Here is an 18221-nt window from a genome sequence, read left to right on the forward strand (position 1 = left end):
CCCATTGTGACAGTAAATTTTGACTTTATCCTGTAAGCATTAGGAAACCAGCTGGAGCAGAGAGAATGACATGATCAGATCTATAAATTAGGAAGATAACAGTTGCAAGTGTGAATGATATATTAGAGGAAGAAGATTTTTTTTTAAAAAAAGATGAGCTGATAAAACACTGTAGGACAGAAGCGATGGGCATCAAATATGAGTAAGATGTGACTCTTGCCTTCTGAGAGCTCAGACTTTAGAAATACAATAGTTGGTGTTTATGGGGCACGTTTGTGTGCTGTGCCCTGTACTGAGTATAGCTGTATTACTGTGAATAAGGAAATTGAGGCAGAGAGAGTTTAAGTAACTGACTAGCAGATATTAGAGTCAGCTTTTGAACCCAGGTGTTAGACCTTGGAGTACTCCTGTCCCCCTCTTCCCACATACACTGTTTTCTTTCTTTTTTTTTTTTAAATATTTATTTATTTATTTATTTATTTATTTATTTATTTGAGAGGGAAAGAAGGGGAAAGGCCGGAGAGAAAGGAGAGAGTCTTAAACAGCCTCTGTGCTGAACGTGGAACCAACACAGGGTTTGATCTCACAACCCTGAGATCACAATCTGAGCTGAAACCAAGTGTCACATGCTTAACCAGCTATGCCACCACTGTGTTTCCTATTAGCACCTTGTGAGTAGAGCAGGAAAAGTGCTCTAGAGGAATTCAGAAAATTATTTCATTTGCCTGGAGCCATAGGGAAGGAAGTTAGTTATCCCAGACCAGTGGTATTACAACTTTTTTGCTCATACAACTTCTAAAATAATTTGGAACACTATATACCTTCTTCTTTTTTTTTTTTTTTTTTTTTTAAGAAAAACATCTAAGGGCAGCCCCAGTGGCTTAGCAGTTTAGTGCCACTTCAGCCCAGGGCACGATCCTGAGGACCTGGGATCGAGTCCCACGTCGGGCACCCTGCATGGAGCCTGCTTCTCCCTCAGCCTATGTCTCTGCCTCTCCTTTTGTGTCTCTCATGAATAAATAAATAAAATCTTAAAAAAAAAAAAAAGGAAAACCTCTAAAATTTTTCATAAAATTAACTGAGGACATTATAAAGATGGGCATTTTTGAATAAAATTATTATATCATATTTTAAAAGTTTTTATTTTGAAATAAACTCAAACTTACAAAAAAGTTACAAATACAACAAAAAAAGTTACAAATGCAGTACAAAGAACTCTTTCTTTTCCTGGGACACCTGGGTGGCTCGGCAGCTGAGCATCTCCCTTTAGGCATGATCCTGGGATCCAGGGCATGATCCTGGGATCCAGGATTGAGTCCCACATCAGGCTCCCCGCAGGGAGTCTGCTTCTCCCTCTGCTGTGTTTCTGCCTCTCTCTCTCTCTCTCTTTCTCTCGCTGTGTCTCTCATGAATAAATAAATAAAAATCTTTTTTTTAAATAACTTTATTTTCCTGAACGATATGATTATGTTGGTGACATGATGCCCCATCATTCCCAAAAATGTTAGTGTATAGCAGCACCTGGGTGGCTCAGTCGGTTAAGCATCTGCCTTCTGCTCAGTTCATTATTCCAGGGTCCTGGGATCAAACCCCACATCCAGCTCTCTGCTCAGTGGGAATCCTGCTTCTCCCTCTGCTGTTCCCCCACTGTGCTCTCTGGCTCTGTCAAATAAATAAAATCTTTAAAAAAAACTTTTTTTAATTTAAAAAATGTTAATATTTCCCACAGAGAAGTATATCCTATTACATAATCACAACACGACCCTCAACACCAGGAAATTAACATTTATACTATCCTCACACCCCTTTCATTTTTTATTATTGTCCCTGTAAGCTCCCACAGCAGAGTTTCCAGTTCAGAATCATGCATTGCAATTAGAGCAGGTTTCAAGTCTTTCAATCTGGAACATTTCCTTGGTCTTTAACTTCACAACATTGACAATTTTGAAGATTTCAAGCCATTTATTTTATAGAATGTCCCTCACTTTGAGTTTGGCTGATGTTCTTCATGCTGTGTTCTTTTCACTGTATATAAATGGCACATGATTTCATGACTTCCATAACTTTGAGGAGTTGATTGCGATAGTATCTGGCAGGCTTCCTACTATGTAGTTATTCTTTTTGCTTTGTAATTCATTAATATTTTCTGGGCAGCCCCGGTGGCGCAGCGGTTTAGCGCCGCCTGCAGCCCAGGGCGTGATCCTGGACACCCTGGATCGAGTCCCACATCAGGCTCTCTGCATGGAGCCTGCTTCTCCCTCTGCCTGTGTCTCTCTCACTGTGTGTCTCTATGAATAAATAAATAAAATCGTTTAAAAAATAAAAAAAATAATTAGTATTTTCTGGGGAGAGATTTTGAAGGTATGTGAATACCTCATTCTTCATCAGACTGCCCACTTTTATCAGACAAAGTCAAATGGTTGCAAATTTAACTACAGGTTTGTAACTAACAAGAAGAAATGTGGCTGCTATTGTTTTTATTATATTTACTTATTTTACCAGTTCACCTACATGTAACCATTCTCCAGGCTGGGCTACCCTCCCATGCAGGTACCTCTATCCTAGGCTCCTACAGTGACATGCAAGTCACCCTAATATGCTTATCTATCTTGCTGACACCACCTAAAGGCTTTAGGACTGAATTATTTGAGAAAAGATGGTAAGGTAATAGGAAAAGTAAGTAGACATCACTCTTAAACCTAATGAAGTCTAAATATGTAAGAATTTGGTGGCCATAGTATAATATAGACAGTCCTCTCTGCACAAGAGTTAAACATTTTTTTTAATCTTTATTTATTTATGATAGTCACAGAGAGAGAGAGAGAGAGGCAGAGACACAGGCAGAGGGAGAAGCAGGCTCCATGCACCGGGAGCCCGATGTGGGATTCGATCCCGGGTCTCCAGGATCGCGCCCTGGGCCAAAGGCAGGCGCCAAACCGCCGCACCACCCAGGGATCCCCTCTGCACAAGAGTTAATACCCTAAAAGTGACTGTGTAAGCAGAAACTATGCAAAGCAACCTTAATAATCAATGGGGAAAATCACAGTTCTTCCCTGGCCTTTAAACTTTTTTTTTATCAAAACATGAAAAACCTTATCAGTTATAAATGTATAAGAAAATGGATATAGTAAAATTAAATTTATTTAGTACAACCAAAAACATTAGAAATATTGGGGTGCCTGACTGGCTCAGTTAGAAGAGCACATGGCTCTTGATTTCAGGGTCTAGAGTTCAAGACCTACATTCAGTGTCAAAATTACTTTTTTTTTTAAATTTTTTTTAATTATTATTTATTTATGATAGTTACAGAGAGAGAGAGAGAGAGGCAGAGACACAGGCAGAGGGAGAAGCAGGCTCCATGCACCGGGAGCCCGATGTGAGATTCGATCCCGGGTCTCCAGGATCGCGCACTGGGCCAAAAGCAGGCGCCGAACCACTGCACCACCCAGGGATCCCCGGTGTCAAAATTACTAAAAATAAATAAATCTTTAAAAAAAGTGTTTTGGTTTTTTTTTAAAGATTTTTTATTTGTTTATTCGTGAGAGGAGAAAGAGAGGCGGAGACACAGGCAGAGGGAGAAGCAGGCTCCATGCAGGGAGCTTGATGTGGGATTTGATCCCAGGCCTCCAGGATCACGCTTGGGGCTGAAGGCGGCACTAAACTGCTGAGCCACCCGGGCTTCCCTGTTTTATTTTTTTTTTAAGTGTTTTATTTTTTGGTCAAAACTTAACCAATAGTAATTTGAACTTCTCATATAAGTTATGAGCAAGCATTTTTTTTCTGTCTTTTGTCAAATTCTCATACCCCTTTCTAAGCTTGGATCAGCTTCCAACATTTCGTACTGTACACTTTTAATGTGAAGCTTTTGGCAAGATTAACTCCTCTGAGATGTCTTCATTTTTTCTTCATAATCACTTTCCTCATTTACTTGGCTAAATTTGGCATAATGAAGTTCCTCAAGAGTCTGGAAGAGCTTCAGGGTCAATATTCCCAAGATCAGCTGTTTCTTCTGTATTGTTATATATATTTTATTTGAATTTCACTTCATAACAATAGAATAAAAAAATTCACAGGACTCGGGGCACCTGGGTGGCTCAGTCAGTTGCGTGTCTGCCTTCAGCTCAGGTTATGATCCTGCGGTCCTGAGATAGAGCCCCACTTTGGGCTCCCTGCTGAGCAGGGGAGTCTGCTTCTCCCTCTCCCTCTGTCCCTACCCCCATGCTTGCTCTCTCAAATAACTAAAATCTTTTAAGAAAAGAAATTAGATATAAATAAATAGAAAAACATATTTATGAATCAGAAGTCTTAACTTTTTTAAAAGGATTTTATTTATTTGAGATAGAATGTTAGAGAAGAAGCACGAGCAGAGGGGAGAGGGAGAAGCAGACTCCCCGCTGAGCCTGGAGCCCAATGTAGGGCCTGACCCCAGTACAAACTTTCCAGTTATAAAATAAATAAGTCACAGGGATGAAAACTACAGCATAGAGAATACAGTCAATAATATTGTAATAATGTTAAGTGGTGACAGATGGTAACTACACTTATTGTGGAGAGTATAGTGTAAGGTATAGAATTGTCAAATCACTATGTTGTATCCTCGAAACCAATAAAAAAAATTTGTTTCAAGGACACCAACAAGAAAATGAAGAAAAGCACAAAACAAGAAAATATTTCTAAATCATATATCTGATAAGAGACTTGTATCTGGAATAATAGAACTCTTAGAATTAAAATATGAAAGGATCAATAACCCAGTTGACTAACAACCAAATAGAATAAACTTAGTACATGCAACATTATGGATGAACATATTGAGTGTTCTCATATTGTATGTTTTGTATGAACATATTGTATGTTTCTCACAAACATATTGAGTGAAATAAGTCTGATCCAAAAGAGTATATACAGTATGATTCAATATATATAAAATTATAGAACAGCCTTGGTTGCCTCAGGGGAGTGGAGGAAGTATAAGGGAGTTTTCTGGGGTAGTAATAAGTTGTAGTTTGAAACGGATTTGCACTTACACAGATGTATGCATACCACTTATGGAATGGTACACAAGATATGTGCATTTTTTTTAAGGATTTATTCATGAGAGAGACAGAGAGAGAGGCAGAGACAGAGGGAGAAGCAGGCTCCCTGTGGACTGCTCAGTATGGAACTCCATTCTGGGACTCCAGGGACACGATCTGAGCCAAAGGCAGATGCTCAACCACTGAGGCACCCAGGTGCCCAACATATGTGCATTTCACTGTAAATTTTCCCTCAAAAAGAAAAAAAAAAGCTCTAGACAAATATCGATCTCTTGTTAAAAATATGCACGCTGAAGGTGCACCTGGGTGGCTCAGTTAGTTGAGTGACTCTTGGTTTCAGCTCGGATCATGACCTCAGGGTCCTAGGATCAAGCCCAGCATCAGGCTCCCCACTCAGAGTGGAGTCTGCTTGTCTCCCTCTCCGTCTACCCTTCTCCCACCTCTTTTTTTGAAATAAATAAATAAATCTTAAAAAAAAACACTGGAGTGTTTAGAAATTAAATATACTTCTCACCTAGCTCTCCAAATTATACACTAAATTTACATAGTGATCTATCAAAAATTATTTTTATTGATCTATAGATGAAAAGTGGATTAGGTTTCCTCAATTTTGAGGAAAAGAATTAGTAGAAACGGCATGATTGTTTACCATCCTTACAGTCATTAATTAGCTTGATCAGTTTCTGGGAAGGATACCAAGAAGGCTTTTTAACAATACATCAAAGACTGGGGTTTGACAAACATTTTCTCTCTTTTTTTTAAGATTTTATTTATTCACGAGAGAGAGGAAGAGAGGCAGAGACACAGGCAGAGGGAGAAGCAGGCTCCAAGCTGGGAGTCCGACGTGGGGCGGGTCTCCAGGATCACGCCCTGGGCCTATGGCAGTGCTAAACCCCTGAGCACACTGGGCGGCCCAAATATTTTCTCTAAACGGTCAGATAACAAATATTTAGCCCTACAGGCCATAGTTTCCATCCCAGTTATTCAACCCTGCCATTGTATTGCAAAAGCAGCTGTAGATAATATGTAAATAAACGAGCATATCTGTGTTCCAGTGACATTTTATTTACAAAAGTAGGTGGTAGGCAGAGCTTTTGCTTCAGATATTGAAAAAGTTCAGAAAATGGATAATGGTGATGGTTGCACTGTGAATATATACTTAATAAATGCCACTGAATTGTGCACTTAAAAATGGTTAAAATAGGGATCCCTGGGTGGTGCAGCGGTTTGGCGCCTGCCTTTGGCCCAGGGCGTGATCCTGGAGACCCGGGATCGAATCCCACGTTGGGCTCCCAGTGCATGGAGCCTGCTTCTCCCTCTGCCTATGTCTCTGCCTCTCTCTCTCTCTCTCTGTGTGTGACTATCATAAATAAATAAAAATTTTAAAAAAAAGAAAAGAAAAATGGTTAAAATAGTAAATAGCATATTTTGCCACCAACAAAACAAAACACGGATAGCAGGCCAAATTGGGCCTTGTGGGCCATAGTATGTTGATCCCTGACAAAGACTGTTATATCTGTTCCTCTGACTTAGAAGCATATTGTTTAACTCAATTTACTCAGATCAGCTTGAGAAAATCACATTATTTTTAATTTTATTAAACTATTGTAATACAGTATTTTTGGTAAAGCACTTTTATCACAAAGTTTAGATGTATTTTCATCTAGACCTTAGAACCACACATTTGGGATCCCTGGGTGGCTCAGCGGTTTAGCGCCTGCCTTTGGCCCAGGGCACGATCCTGGAGACCCGGGATCGAATCCCACGTCGGGCTCCCGGTGCATTTCCCTCTGCCTCTCTCTCTCTGTGTGTGTGACTATCATAAATAAATAAATTAAATAAATAAATAAATAAAAGAACCACACATTTAAGCCCACTCAAATTATGGAAAATGTTTGCCATATAATCTAAATTGACAAAAACAGTCCTTCTTGTCAAGCAAATGAGGAAAACCTTTAATTTTGTCAGAGGAAGACTGACATAATTTTTAATTCAAATAGATACATTAATATTTGTGTCAAGGAATAATCTAAAAGCTACCAAGAAATCAATTATGTAACGCATTCTTTTTTTTTTTTTAAGATTTCATTTATTGGGGATCCCTGGGTGGCGCATCGGTTTGGCGCCTGCCTTTGGCCCAGGGCGCGATCCTGGAGACCCAGGATCGAATCCCACATCGGGCTCCGGGTGCATGGAGCCTGCTTCTCCCTCTGCCCGTGTCTCTGTCTCTCTCTCTCTCTGTGTGTGACTATCATAAATAAAAAAAAATAAAAATTAAAAAAAAAAAAAGATTTCATTTATTTACTCATGAGAGACACAGAGAGAGGCAGAGACATAGAGAAGCAGGCTCCTTGGCAGGGAGTCTGATGTGGGACTGGATCCCAGGGATCACGCCTTGAGCAAAGGCAGACGCTCAACCACTGAGCCACCCAGGTAACATTTTCTTATTTTTTTTCTTTTTAAAGATTTTATATATTTCTTCATGAGAGACAGAGAGAAAAGCAGAGGCAGAAGCAGACTCCTCGTGGAGCAGAGAGCCCAATGCAAGGCTCCATCCCAGGACCCTGGAATCATGACCCGAGCTGAGGGCAATCATTTAACCAACTGAACCACCCAGGCAACCTATGTAACACATTCTATGAGGTCATTGTTAAAAGCAGTCCAATCAATATCAAAAGGATTTAGTTCTAAAACCATTTTTATAAATCACAAAAATGATATAATATACTGATTGATCAATCAATAATCAAAAACCTCCCAACAAAGCAATGCCCTGGCCTTGATGGTAAATTCTAGCATTCATTAAAACAGAACTAATATCAACCCTCCTCAAATTTTTTCAAAATATTGGACAGGAGGAAACACTTCCAAACTTCTGAGTCTAGCATTACCGTAATACCAAAACCAGGCAGAGACATTACGACAGAATAAAACCAGAAACCAGTATCACTTATGAAAATTGATGTAAAACTAACAAAATACTCCAAACCAATAAACCATAAGCAAGTGAGATTTATTCCTAGAACATAAGGATGGGGCAGCTTGGGTGGCTCAGCAGTTTAGCGCCGCCTTCAGTCCAGGGCATGATCCTGGAGACCCAGGATCGAATTCCAAGTCCGGCTCCCTGCATGGAGCCTCCTTCTCCCTCTGCCTGTGTCACTGTCTCTATCTATCTATCTATCTATCTATCTATCTATCTATCTCTCTCTCTCTTTCTGTCTGTCTCTCATGAATAAATAAAGTCTTAAAAAAATAACATTAAGGATGGTTCAAAATACAAAAATCAACCAACATAGTACACCACATTAATGGAATAATGAGAAAACACACATGGTCATCTCAATGCAGAAAAAGGACTTAACAAAATTAAACACCTTTCCATGATGAAAATCGTCAATAAAGTAGGGATAGAAGAAAACCACCTCGGGAAAAAAAAAAAAAAGAAAAGAAAACCACCTCGGCATGATAAAAGACACATTAAGAAAAACCCGCAGTGGGATCCCTGGGTGGCGCATTGGTTTAGCGCCTGCCTTTGGCCCAGGGCACGATCCTGGAGACCCAGGATCCAATCCCATGTCGGGCTCCCGGTGCATGGAGCCTGCTTCTCCCTCTGCCTATGTCTCTCCCTCTCTCTCTCTCTCTGTGACTATCATAAATAAAAAAATAAAAAAAGAAAAAGAAAAACCCGCAGTGATACTTCATGATACTAGATTTGACAATGATTTGTTGGATATGACGCCAAAAGTACAGGCAACAAAGGAAAAATTAGACAACTGGACATATGCTAAGTATGATGGGACCTGGTGAATATTACACTATGAAATAAGCCAAACATACACGCAAAAAAAAATCATACACAAGTAGTGTATGATTCTGTTTATATGATGTACCTAGAATAGTTAAAAATCATAAAGATAAACAGTAGAATGGTGATTGTTAGGGGCTAGAGGAGGAAAAATGGGCAGTTATTGTTCAATAAGCTGGAGCCTCAAAGGATGAGAGAGAGAGTAGAGGCAATAACTGAAAATGATTGAGAATTGTCCAAAACAATTACATCTATTCATAGATTCAAGAACCAAAGAAATCCCAAATGTGACAAATAAGTAGAAATTCTCAACTAGACTCATTTTAGTAAAACTGCAGAAATTCTAAGAGATGTATATCAGACAGAAGAAAGATGATCTCTGATTTGCCAAAAATAAAATACAAAATTAAATATAAAATTAAAAAAGGGATGCCTGGGTGGCTCGGTGGTTGAACATCTGCCGTCAGCTTAGGTTGTGATCCTTGGTATCGAGTCCCACATTGGGCTCCCTGCCGAGGAGCCTGCTTCTCCCTCTGCTTATGTCTCTGCCTCTCTCTCTTTGTCTCTCATGAATAAATAAATAAAATCCTTTAAAAAAAAGAATAAATACAGTGGTAAATAATAGGTAGCTCTTGGGATCCCTGGGTGGCGCAGCGGTTTGGCGCCTGCCTTTGGCCCAGGGCGCAATCCTGGAGACCTGGGATCGAATCCCACATCGGGCTCCCAGTGCATGGAGCCTGCTTCTCCCTCTGCCTGTGTCTCTGCCTCTCTCTCTCTCTGTGACTATCATAAATAAATAAAAAAAGTTAAAAAAAAATTTAAAAAAAAATAATAGGTAGCTCTCAATATTAATGGTGTAAAACAAGAATGTCTTGTGGGATTTTAAGATTTTATCTAAAAAAATTTTTTTAAGATTTTATTTACTTGAGAGAGTAAGAGCAAGAGCATGAGCAGGGTGAGGGGCAGAAGGAGAAGCAGACTCCCCACTGAACAGGAAGCAAGATACGGAACTTGATCATGACCTGAGCCAAAGACATGCTTAACCAACTGAGCCACCCAAGGCACCTGGATTTTATTTTTTAAGTAATATCTTCCCCAACATGGGGCTTGAACCCATGACCTAGAGATCAAGACAAGAGTCATGTGCTCTCCTGACTGAGCCAGCAGTCAGGCACCCCTGTCTTGTGAGATTTTGTGTGTGTGTGTGTGTCTTGTGGGATTTTAAAATAGAGAATCTAAACATTTAACAAGAATAGTATGTAAGTTGTGAGTGGAGAAATGGTAGTCTTCTGAAAAGGTAAATATATTGGTTAACATTTGATAAACTAATGACATGTATTTGATTTCTAGTGCACCACTAGAAGAGTAGAGACCTTGCATATCATCCAAAGTAGTAACGTTAAAAAGTGATAGGCAGTAGAAGAGTGGAACTGACTAAAGCTTAGCTTCAGCCTATAACATATCAGCAATTACATTAAATTTATTAGAATCAAAAGTCTTGATTAAAAGAAATACTTCAATAAAATAAAATAAAATAAAATAAATACTTCATGCTGGATTTTTAATTATTATTTTTTAAGTAGGCTCCAATACCTCAATGTGGGGCTTGAACTCACAACCTTGAGATCAATAGTTGCATGCTCCATGGACTGAGCCAGCCAGGCACCCCTAGACTGTATTTTTTTAAACTAAATGTTTCTCTTTTTGTCCTTCCCTTCCTATCCTGAGCAGTTTGTTCTGGAAACTATCAGGAGATGCATCTGTCTGCACAGGGAATGAGGCTATGGTAGCCCAGATGAGGGTGTCACAGTCTGAGCCTGATGAGAAGGGCATCCATATGGTGGTTGAGGGGGTATCTCTTGTGGGGTGGCACAGTGTGAGCACATTTAGAAGGGCATCCATATAGGGGCAACCTAGCACAGGGTGTCAGTTCCCAAATGTGGTGAGGAGGGTTCTCAGGGAGTTGAGAGGACAAACCTGGCATGGGGTATCAGAGCCTAGGTGGAATGAAAAGGGTTTTCACGTGGGGAGAGCCACTTGGAATGTTTTAGCAGGGCCTGAGCAAGGTGAGGAAAGCCTTTATACAAAGAGAATAGGCTTAAAAAATAATAATTTAAAAAAAAGAGAGAGAGGGATCCCTGGGTGGCGCAGCGGTTTGGCGCCTGCCTTTGGCCCAGGGCGCGATCCTGGAGACCCGGGATCGAATCCCACGTCGGGCTCCCGGTGCATGGAGCCTGCTTCTCTCTCTGCCTCTCTCTCTCTCTCTCTCTCTGTGACTATTATAAATAAATAAATTTAAAAAAAAAAAAAAAAAAAAAGAGAGAGAGAGAGAATAGGCTGACATGGGGTGTCAGAGCCTTAGCGCCTTTTGAACAGATCAAATACTTTATTTCCAGTATATTGTAAACCTTGAAACTAATACAACACTGCATGTTAACTCACTGGAATTAAAATAAACACTTAAAAAGAGTTAATTAATTTTTTTAAAGATTTTTTATTTATTTATTCAGAGAGAGAGAAAGAGAGAGAGGTAGAGACACAGGCAGAGGGAGAAGCAGGCTCCATGCAGGGAGCCCGATGTGGGACTCGATTCCGGGTCTCCAGGATCTCACCCCGGGCTGCAGGCGGTGCTGAACCGCTGCGCCACCAGAGCTGCCCTAGTTAATTAGTTAATTTAAAAAAAAAATTATTTCTAACAATAATCCTTAGAGTCAAGGAGACCTAGAGCCCCAAGAAAGGAAAGAAGTAAAGAAAAAGTCACACCTAAACACATCATAGTGAAACCTCTGGTTGAAAAAAAAAAAAAAAAGAAACCTCTGGTTGACTCCATTTACTCTCAGGTCAGGATGGCTGTGATATTATTTTCTTTTGGAAAGTGCTCTGCTCAATATAGATGGATAAAAGAGCAAATAATGCACAATGATTACCTAGGTGTGGAAGACACTGAGTGCAAAGCTGCTCATCACTCTCAACTATAGTTTCCACTGTCTGCTTTATGGATGAGCCATAGTTAAGTTGGACTTTCTTCTCCTATTCTAAATTACTAACAGAAGAATATCTAAAATCCATAGGGGCGCCTGGGTGACTCAGTGCTTGAGCGTCTGTCTTTGGCTCCAGTCATGATCCCAGGGTCCTGGGATTGAGTCCCCCATTGGGCTCCCTGCAAGGAGTCTGCTTCTCCCTCTGCCTATGTCTCTGCCTCTCCCTGTGTGTGTCTCTCTCTTTTTTTTTTAAGAAAGGTATGTGTTTTGTTTTGTTTTTAAGATTTTATTTATTTATTCATGAGAGAGAGAGAGAGAAAGAGGCAGAGACACAGGCAGAGGGAGAAGCAGGCCCCATGCAGGGAGCCCAACGTGGGACTCAATCCTGGGACTCTTGGATCACACCCTGGGCCGAAGGCAGGCGCTCAAAATGCTGAGCCACCCAGGCTGCCCATCCCTGTGTGTCTCTCATGAATAAATAAATAAAATTTTTTATAAAAATAAAAATAAAATAAAATCCATTGAGGCCTCAGTACGTCTTAGATAACTGTTCTGAGTGATAGGAATGAAGCAGTGAACAAAATGGACCAAATCCCTTGCCCTTATAAAGCAAGCCAGTGTTTAATAGAAAAATAAATACACAGTATGTTAAATAGCAATAAGTTTAAGGGGGAGAATATAAAGCATGAGAAGGGGACATGAGACATTGGGGGTACAAATTTTACATGAGGCTTATGAAGAAAACGTTGGAGAAGGTGGGGAAGACAGTCAGTGCTTCTGGGGAAGAGCAAGTACAAAGGCAATGAGAGCTTGGATTATATTCTCTGGGTCACACACAGCATTCTTCAGTGCCTTAGGATTTTTGCACTTTTTTCCCCTTCTCTGAGAAGACTGTTTCTCCCCACCCTACCCATTGCATGCAAATTCCTCTCCTTGAGGTTTCAATTTGAATGTCACCAATTTAGAGAGGTTTCCCAGCCAGACACTGTTGTCCACCCTCTCAACAGCCATTCTCTGCTGCTTGCCTGCTAGCAGAACACTAATTTTGTTGGGTGGACAGCTTCCCTTTCCCTTGCCCCAGAGTATGAGCCTGTACTGTGTGTTTTTTTCTTTTCAAGATCCTGTTCTGAAAAAAAAAAAAAAAATCCTGTTCTGGAACTTTCTTGGCCCTTTTTGCCTGGAAGTCAAAGAGCCAGGCACTGGCACAGGCCATGGGAAGACTGGCTTGGAAGTTCTTTGTAATGACTGTGGCTTTTCCTTTTTTTTTTTTTTTCTTTTAAGATTTTATTTATTTATTCATGAGAGGCACAGACAGAGACACAGGCAGAGGGAGAAGCAGGTTTCATGCAGGGAGCCTGATGCGGAACTTGATCCCGGGACCCCAGGATCACGCCCTGGGCCAAAGGCAGGCGCTAAACCGCTGAGCCACCCCAGGGATCCCTTTTTTAAAGATTTTATTTATTTGACACAGAGAGAGAGAACGCACACAAACAAGGAGAGCAGCAGAGGGAGAGGAAGAAGCAGGAACCTCATGCAGAACTTGATCCCAGGACTCTGGGATCACCACCTGAGCCAAAGGCAGATGCTTAACCAACTGAGCCACCCAGATTCCCTGACTTTCTCCTTTTTATGGACATTCTGTATGGGTATCATCAACCCTGTCATCTGGGCCAATTTGAGTTCTTCAGCAGAGCAGTCTCCCTCTTTGAGGGCAAAGGGCTTCCTGGGGAAGAGGATGAGTCCAGAGCCTCATTCCTTCAGCTGCTGCCTGTTGGCCTACAGGGGCTCCGTGGACTTCTTCCATCTGCCTTCTTGGATCCACTGACATCCCAATGGTCCATGCCACCTTCTTGTGGATGCCAGCCTCCCCCCTGTAACTCTTCTAAGCCGAAGCCCCTGACAGCTTGCACCTTGGTGTGATTCCTCACCATGGGTCCAATGGGTCCAGCCACAGGGTTCCTGGATATGCCAGAGCTTGCCGGGTCTGATGTCTGTGGATCTTCCACTCTGGCTGATTGAACCATGTGGCTACGTACTACTGCTGTGCTTGTGGAAATTGGGCTTCAGGATCATGTCATTCTGGCTGGGCACATGTGCTGCCTCTAGGCCTGGGGGAGCAAGCAATGGGAGCTAGTCAGAGCCCTGTCCCCTCCCCAGCCATGCTGGGAGCAGCTCTGCAGTCCTGCCTGCCACCAATGGTGCCTGGGTCCAGCATACTCCAGACCTTCACTGTTTTAAGACTGTCATGTAATTCCACAGGGTTGAGTAGAGACAGCCAAATCACCAAAATCTGATTCGTGAGAAATTGGGGAAGTCTGTTGGGATTTCTAGGGGAAATACTTCTCTCTGATAAAAAGGATCAGCAGGTTAGCATCCAAAATCTATAATGAACTTATCAAACTCAATACCCAAAGAACAAGTAATCCAGTTAAGTAATGGGCAGAAGACATGAATAGACACTTTTCCAAAAAAAGACATCCAGATGGCTAACAGACACATGAAAAGATGCTCAACATCACTCATTATTAGGGAAATACAAATCAAAAACACAATAAAATACCATCTCACACCTGACAGGATGGCTGAAATTAACAACACAAGAAAAAATAGGTGTTGACCAGGATATGGAGAAAGGGGAACTCTCTTGTACTGTTAGGAATGCAAACTGGTACAGACAGCCACTCTGGAGAATAGTATGGAGGTTCCTCAAACCTCTATTTTTATTTATTTATTTTAAGTTTTATTTTTAAAGATTTTATTTATTTACAAGAGACACACAGAGAGAGAGGCAGAGACACAGGCAGAGGGAGCAGCAGGCTTCATGCAGGGAGCCTGATATGGGACTTGATCCCGGGACTCCAGGATCACGCCCTGGGCCAAAGGCAGGCTCTAAACCTCTGAGCCACCCAGGGATCCCCAAACCTCTATTTTTAAAGGTTAAAAATAGAACTACCCTAGGACTCAGCAATTTCATTTCTAGGTATTTACCCAAAGGATACAAAAATACAGATTTAAAGGGATACATGCACCCCTATGTTTATAGCAGCATTATCAACAGTAGCCAAACTATGGAGAGAGCCCAAATGTCCCTTGACTGATGGATGGATAAAGAAGATGTGGTATATATACACAATGGGATATTACCCAGCCATCAAAAAGAATGAAACCTTGCCATTTGCAACAATATGGCTGGAGCTAGAGTACATTATGCTAAGTGAAATAAGTCAGCCAGAGAAAGGCAGACATCATATGATTTCACTCATATGTGGAACTTAAGAAAGAAAACAGATGAACATATGGGAATGGAGAAAAGAAAAAAGAGGGAAATAAGCCATAAGAGACTCTTTTTTTTTTTTAAAGACTTTATTTATTTATTCATGAGAGACACACAGAGAGAGAGAGGCAGAGGCACAGGCAGAGGGAGAAGCAGGCTCCATGCAGGGAGCCGGATGTGGGACTCAATCCTAGAACTCCAGGATCACGCCCTGGGCCAAAGGCAGGTGCTCAACCGCTGAGCCAGCCAGGCATCCCACCATAAGAGACTCTTAATGATGGAGAACAAACTGAGGGAAGATAGAGGGAAGGAGGTGGGGCATGGGCTAGATGGGTGATGGGTATCAAAGAGGGTACTTGTTATGATAAGCACGGGGTGTTGTATGTATATGCGCTGCCAAAGCAAGCACCACTGGGTGTTGTATGTAAGCGATGAATCATTGAATTCTACTCCAGATACCGATACTGTACTCCATCTTAACTATCTAAAATTTAAATTAAAAAAAAAAAAGGTGGGGGGGGAGCAGTAGGGATGAGCATCTTGGTGGCCCAGCTGGTAAAACCTCCATTCTTGATTTTGGCTCAGGTCATGATCTCAGGATCATGAGACTGAGCCCCCCATGGGGTCCCATGCTCAGCATGGAGCCTGCTTGAGATTCTCTCTCCCTCTCCCTCTGTCCCTACCCATTGTGCTCTTTCTCTCTCTGGAGAAAAAAAAAGGAGCAGCAGGGAGAAGACCTCCATCCATCCTCCATGTGGTTGAGTTAGGTTAGGATGCCTCGAGTTATGGCAACCATTTAGGAACCAAGTGGGGAAACTGATCCAAACCTACTACCACCTACGTCCACACCTCTTTTAGGTGAGTTAATGTCTTCTCAGTTTATGTCATCTTTGGTTGGCGTTTGATTACTTCCAGCCAAAAGGTCCTACTGATCCTTATCCACTGTTCCTAACTATTCAATTTAAAGGAGGTTATGTCTCCAATCCTGCCTATAGCTGGTACTCTCTCTACCCCCTTATCTGTTTCTTTTATGACACATATCACAACTAGTAAATATATATTATATTAAATATATATATTATATGTAATATATATATTATATTAAATATATATTATATGTAATATATATTATATTAAATATATTATATGTAATATATATGCATGTGTATATGTGCATGTGTGTGTGTGTGTATACACACACACACACACACACATGCTTTTTGTATTTTTGTGTCATTCTTTTGTTTCTTAAGAAATACAAGTTCCTTGAATATAGCAACTTTTCTGTCTTATTCACCCTTGTACTCCAGCACCAAGCATCCTGTCTGGCACAATTTGAGTATCTATTAAATAAATGGAAAGCTGAAGGGATGATGGAATGGATGAACAAACATATCAGTCCATCCTGCTAACTGAACACTTCTTGGGGGTGATGTACATGTCTTATATACTCAAAATATAAAACACAGTCTGGGCATTTAACCTACACCTAAGACATTGTTATTAAACTAGTTAATGCTGTCCAGCTGAGTCTCAGACTGCCAACAGTATCACTGTGTTACAAAGGGTTCTGCCCTCACCAAAGAGTAGAAGGGAAGGTTTAAAAACAAAAAGCAAAAAACCCACAAGCTATAGACCAACTTTTGTTCCATTGCAGCTGTTTTCCCTTACTCCACTTGGGTGTACACATTAGTGAACTCGAAGTAGTTCAGACAACTTTAGGTAATTGAAGTGGAATATACTAGTACTTCCAATAAAAAAAATTATTTGTATTTGTGTATAATCTCTTATTCTTCATTTCAGTACCTTTCTTGTTTTATAAAGAATTTAAAACTCTGTGTTTATAAGTACCATGTTTTTTTTAAAGATTTATTTATTTATTTATGATAGACAGAGAGAGAGAGAGGCAGAGACACAGGAGGAGGGAGAAGCAGGCTCCATGCCGGGAGTCCAATGTGGGACTCGATCCCAGGACTCCAGGATCACGCCCTGGGCCAAAGGCAGGCACCAAACCGCTGAGCCACCCAGGGATCCCCTATGTTGTTTCTTTTTAATGTATTTATTATTAATTTTATGTAGGCTCCACGCCCAACACGGGGCTTGAAATCAGAACCCTAAGATCAAGAGTGGTATGCTCTACTGACTGAGCCAGCCAGGTGTCCCTACAAGTATTATGTTTAAAAAAAAGGTGGGGGTCCTGGGATCAAGTTTCACGTCGGGCTGCCTGCATGGAGCCTGCTTTTCCCTCTGCCTGTGTCTCTGCCTCTCTCTCTTTGTGTCTCTCGTGAATAAATAAATAAAATCTTTAAAAAAAATAAAATAAAATAAAAATTTAAAAAAGGTGGGGGGAGAAAAAGCACCACAAAGGAACTAGAAGAAACATATATCTCTCTCCCGGGATTCTAAGATTAATAAAGTGCTCTAAGGGTAGCCCCGGTGGCACAGCAGTTTGGCACCGCCTGCAGCCTGGGGTGTGATCCTGGAGACCGGGAATCGAGTCCCACGTCAGGCTCCCTGCATGGAGTCTGCTTCTCCCTCTGCCTGTGTCTCTGCCTCTCTCTCTCTCTCTCTCTCTCTCTCTCTCTGTGTGTGTCTATGAATAAATAAATAAAATCCTTAAAAAAAATAAAGTGCTCTAAGTCAGCTCTAAATTTCATTTTTTAAAAGATTTTATTTATTTATTCATGAGAGACACAGAGAGAGGCCAGAGACATAGGGAGAAGCAGGCTCCATGCAGGGAGCCCGATGTGGGACTCGATCCCAGAACTCCAGGATCACTCCCTGAGCCGAAGGCAGATGCTTAACTGCTGAGCCACCCACACATCCCGCTATTTTTAATTTCAAACAAACATACAAAACCAACTAAGGTCTAATGGCAAACCATCTACTATTTCATCTCCAGGATCAGGCCCTGGGCTGAAGGTGGCGCTAAACCGCTGAGCCTCCTGGGCTGCCCTTCCCTGAGTCTTGATTGGAATAAACTGGGGAAGACTTCTCAGCACCACTCCTAGAACACAAAGGAACCAAAATTTTTTAAAGGCAGGGTAAAAAAAAAAAAAAAAAAAAAAAAAAGGCAGGGTAAAGAATACCCTGGAAAATTTTCCTTTACCTGATGGAAATTTAGG

The 18221-nt window shown here is 41.1% G+C and overlaps 1 pseudogene; it reads right to left on the minus strand.

Annotated features, from left to right (window-relative positions):
* Window positions 1-10275: 10275 nt before the first annotated feature.
* Window positions 10276-15571, minus strand: LOC121495117 (annotated as a pseudogene).
* Window positions 15572-18221: the final 2650 nt, after the last annotated feature.

This window comes from Vulpes lagopus, chromosome 7 (assembly GCF_018345385.1).
Source record: "Vulpes lagopus strain Blue_001 chromosome 7, ASM1834538v1, whole genome shotgun sequence".
Classification (NCBI taxonomy): Eukaryota; Metazoa; Chordata; class Mammalia; order Carnivora; family Canidae; genus Vulpes; species Vulpes lagopus.